We start from the raw sequence: 5,276 nt of genomic DNA on the forward strand, positions 1-5,276 counted from the left end.
TGTTCAGACATACTTGTACTCTCCTCAGCATTATTAATCTAACGCTCGCCGTCTGTCATGTTTTAGCAGTCTGCCCGGCCTACGACGTCCGATATTAGTAGTGAGGGGTTGGCGCTCAACCACACGACTTCTGGACGTGGTTTCACATTGGTTTTGCCACGTGTTGAAGACACTCATCATAGCACTCCTCGGAGACTCGAAAAGTCGTGCAGTTTCCGAAATGCTCGTACCGAACCTCCGGGCCATCACAATATTCTCTCCGTCAAACTCAGATAGGTCGCGCGCCTTCCCCATTCTACACACGGACGGCACACTCACTGATACTACACGCACCATGCGTGTATCTGACCAGCAGTCATTCCTCGCCAGGTGATGATGCTATCGCCTATACGGGTTTATATCGACAGTTGGTCGATGGTCATAATTTTGTAGCCGATCAATGTATATCAGAAATATGTATTAGGCTCTACAGGCGAGTCTTCATAGCGACAAACACACACATTCTAAGGCAGCCACAGTGTGTTGGACGACTCCTGCACAGTACGATGTTGTAGTGCCTGTGTTGTTAAGAAGGAAGATGTAATGTTCCTTCGGATATGCATGTAAGTCCGAAGGATCAGGCACTGCGGCGACTACAGCCGCTATGAAATACATGAAATGTATTCGTAGTTGCGAATGATTAACAGATGAAATTTGTGGCGGACTGGGACACGAGTGCTGATTTCCCGGTTTACGCGAGCGGTCGCCTTAACCTCCTCGGCTATCCGTGCACGACTCAGGACCAGACAGAAACTTGCATATCTCGTTATTCCTGCACCACAACTTGTAATCGTACACAAATGATGTGATTCACGACAAGTAGAGGACATTTTAATTGAAGGAATTTCTGTTATTGGTGGATAAGTACGCTATTGCAGTGTCTGCGTTGTTAAGAAGAACGATGCAATATTGCATGCATGCATGTATGTCGTCATTCTATTATACAGCTGAGACGGTTGTTCGTATTCACAACTGCGAATACACTTCATGTCCTTCTACACAGGCTTTCGTACTGGTGGTGAGGTCACGGGAACAGGCTGTTGATAGCTCAGTCAAACATCATAAAAAGGCGAAACGCTTTATTATCACTCATTTGACTGAACTGGTAGTGTCTCGGTGAAGGCTCGTGGCGACGGCGAGCTGACGGCTACCACACAGTTCCTTAGCGCCGAACATTGCTGACTCCAGAATGTCAAGCAATGATGTGCGGCACAGTTAGCGGAATACGACCGCTCGCGGACAGAGGTAGCAGCACCGAAGACTGTCAAACTGCCTGCAGGGGATGTCAGAGTTCGGTGGTGGAACTCGCAGCAGCGAGTGACGGGGCGGGCTGCCTTGGCACTCGCCGTACGGAAGGGTAGACGACTGAACTGCACGGGTCTGAACTGGCCGGGCACGAGTCTGGAGAAGGCCAGGAGGCAGACCGCTGGTGTTGAAGCACCAAGTCTGGCACTGCCAAAAGTTGCGGGGATGTACATCCGAACTTGTAACTGCTGCTTACTGTCCCACGTCGCTCGGTCGTCCGGCGTGGGCCTCTCGTGCCCGTAGGCGTTGCTGGACTGTTGATACCTGTCCTCAAGTTAATGATTATTTATATCCACTAGCGGCCCGTTAGTTGTACTAACGTATAAAACAAATCCGCGGCCGGGGAGAGTGGAAACGGCTTGCCTCTACCTACAAAAGCGCCGTGTTTCGGCTGCGGTTGCAGTATTGTGGTGCTTGGCCTGGGTCGCCTCGTGCTGTATAAACAGTCCCAATGCTGCAAACGGCGTGCCTGTATATTAACTCCATTCAGATGTCTTCCACTGCTGTGGCTGAATTGAGGTAATGCCCAAAAAATAGTGGTGGCGTTACTATTAGATCTCGCGAGTGCCAGATATGTAACGAGAGATCGAAAGGAGTTTAAATATCTTCTGGTAAGACAGCCGAACACAAAAACATTCCAAAATACCCAGGGGTTAACTGTAATGCATCTTGCCTTTTAATCAGAACTATCCGTATGTGAGGCTAAACACATCTGACACTGAGACAATATAAAGAAAGTTTTTGAACATTAAGTAAAAAAATATTACATTTTTTTTTTTAATTTTTATAATTTTATATTTGCTTGCTTGAGGCTAAGGCTTCTACAGGAATAGTGTTGTGTGTAAATTGAAAGGAACAACTTGAGGATATTTGAACTATCTTTGTGCAACTCTACAGATTTCTGTACATGTCCTGTACGTCGTGGCTTCAACCATATCGTAGCAGAAGGAGTAGCTAACATCTCTCTGCGTAAATTATATCTCCTAGCTGGAATAATTCCTCCTGAAATTTGAAGAGAAGTAATAACTAGAAAAGGAAAGAGCTGAAGCTCATCCCCTGTTGATAGCCAGCCAGTAAAATCGCTACAGAAGGCGACAATAAGTTTCCTTCGAATAATTCAGGCACTCACAGTACCATCATGTTAATCTTGAATGTAAACGTGCCCAGGCTCTTGAAAAGTGAATGATACGTGACTGGTCCTAAGCACATAGAAGGGTGAACTGCACTAACAATCACCTGATCGACTTTTTAGATTGTCAAATGGAGAAAAACTCATATTCAGAGATAGGGTATCGGTTTGGAGTCTGTTTTCTGGAAGTGGAGCAGAGCAGACTTCACCCCATTTCTTAGTGTCACTTGCACGTTCCACTTCAGGCACTGCGCGTGCTTTAACAAAAGTTACCATCATAGTCCCTGTGGTTGTGCTCTTTAATTAACTGTTGTCTAATATTTATACTCCTTTATTTTGTTTTTACTTAGGCGGCATATATTTGTGTCTGATATTTTTTCTTCTTACAGTACTATAAACCAGCACTCATTGTGAACGAAATATCACTGCATATTTCAAAAGCTTAGAACTGACAAGTGTTTTGTAGAAATCCTGGGTTTGAGTAATTCAACATAAGTTGAACCACATATTTGTTGGAAATAATCTTAGTACGAAATTATGTAAACGGTGCTAATTAAATGCCAGTAGCTTACCATCACAAGTGCTGCTCAACACCAGGTTAAGAAGGACTTTCAGGCTCTTCAGAAAGTGGACAAAAGACAAAAAAATGCTAAGCTGTTTTGGTCATCATCAATCAATTAAAAAATAATAAAATAAATAAATGTAGCCATTGACAAACGTCATAATGGCTCATAGATATAATCGTAAATAATAAAATAAGTAATAGATCACTGATATCATCAAGCAAAAGTATGATCGGTAGTCTTACCAAAGACTACGTGTTTCGAAGGAACTGACTCACATTGAAGCCTTCACGGGACACAATATTTGCAAAGTACTTATCGGTTTTTCCTGAACGTCTCATTTATTGGAAAAATCCAGAACGAAGTGCTACCTATTTTAGAAAGAGAGACCACATTTCATCAACGAACAAAAAAAAAAGATCTACTAAGCTATTAAAAATTTCGTACTAGCTTTCGGAATCTACCGCCAAAAGAACAGACGAACTGTAACTTGAGGAATTTTTTAACTAATTTCATAAATTTAACATAATAAAATACTCTGTTGAATACGAAAACTTAAGAGTCTATGGGAGAGACATCTTGGAGTTTAATTTGATGTTCGAACATACGTCACAGTCGTATTGATACGCATGCTTAAGATTGCTTTTTAAGTGATGCTGTCCCCATGTGCCTGTCACTTGCCTATACTTTACTTATATCCATTGTTTCGGTGTGTTTACAGGGATTTGTCTGCCAGTGATTGTCACATTCTGCCACTATCACAAGATCCCGTACAACTACACTATGTTCCCTAACTACATGGGACACTTCACCCAGCGAGACGCACAAACTGTAAGTATTAGCACCTGTTTTAACACTTTCTGTGCCTTAGAAGCACAAACCGATTCAGCATAAATAGTATTTGTACTTCAAATCAAATATTCGTTGATCTTTACTAAGTTTTTGATGAGTTCATCTAGACTTAAAGTCCAATATACAAACTAATCACTTTCAGAAAATTAAATTACAAAAAGAAGAATCGTACAGGTCTGATGTGCATCTATATTCTCGCCTTAGTAAGGGCAAACAATTTGTTACATCACCGAGACGGTCCTAGGACCACAAGTGCTTGTTTGTTAAGTCAATGTTGACGCACAGAATCTCTCTAAGCATAAAGCAAAACTCAGAGTCTAATGCCATTCCAACAGATTAATAATACGCCTTTTGATCGCAACTTTCTGAACTTATTATTAGTTCAATCATTAGAAATGTAAAGCGAAATATTTTTACCCCGTTAAATCAAAATATCAAACTAATCTCACCAGCTGATAGCTCTCATTTATTCCTGAGATCAAGAGGACTAAGGGCGACATGGCAGGTGCGATGTCTCTAATTTCCGGCTGGCTTTACATACACATCTTCTATACATTTTAATCAGGATGAGGTGCACTTGCGAAACACGCGACCAAATACACGAGTGTGCGGAGGACCTGTATTGAGGAAAAATCCGGGACCAGTGGACAGTCTGGGACGGAGACCCGCCACCGGAAGTGAACGCTCCAATGGCTGCGGCTGTGCCCGTGTCTCATGAGAGGCCGATTCGAACACTGTTAGCGACGGCGCATAGTTCCAGTCACGGCCCTAACAACGCATTTCCAGACGCTGATCGGTTTGGTTGGTGACTCATTTCGTATAAGAACTCATTCGTTTCCAGTGGTAAGCATCTGTCTTGTTGAAGAGAAACTGTGAGGCGTTTTCAGCTTTCTGAAAAACCTCTGTAATGAAACACGCTGCTATTTTTTGAATCTTCTCTATTTTCTCTATCAGTCCTCTCTGCTAAAGATCCGAGACTCACGAGCAATGCTGGAGACTTGGTCGAACGAGGCTACTTTAAGCGACCACTGTCGTCACTGGACTACATTTCCTGAAGAGTCTTCCAGTGAACTTCAGATTGTCATCTGCCTTTTGTACAGTTACATTAGCGTATTCGTTTCCCTTTAAATCACTCCGTGTGGATATTCCCATATACATAACAGATTTGATAACTGGTACTGAATATTCAGCAGTTGTATAATCATAAAATAACGGGTCTTTTCGCCTATTTATCTGAAGTACTTTACCGGTGTTTATGTTGACGGGCCGAACGGTTCTAGGCGCTACAGTCTGGAACCGCGCGACCGCTACGGTCGCAGGTTCGAATCCTGCATCGGGCATGGATGTGTGTGGTGTCCTTAGGTTAGTTAGGTTTAAATAGTTCTAAG

The sequence above is a fragment of the Schistocerca nitens genome, chromosome 1 (assembly GCF_023898315.1).
Source record: "Schistocerca nitens isolate TAMUIC-IGC-003100 chromosome 1, iqSchNite1.1, whole genome shotgun sequence".
Classification (NCBI taxonomy): domain Eukaryota; kingdom Metazoa; phylum Arthropoda; class Insecta; order Orthoptera; family Acrididae; genus Schistocerca; species Schistocerca nitens.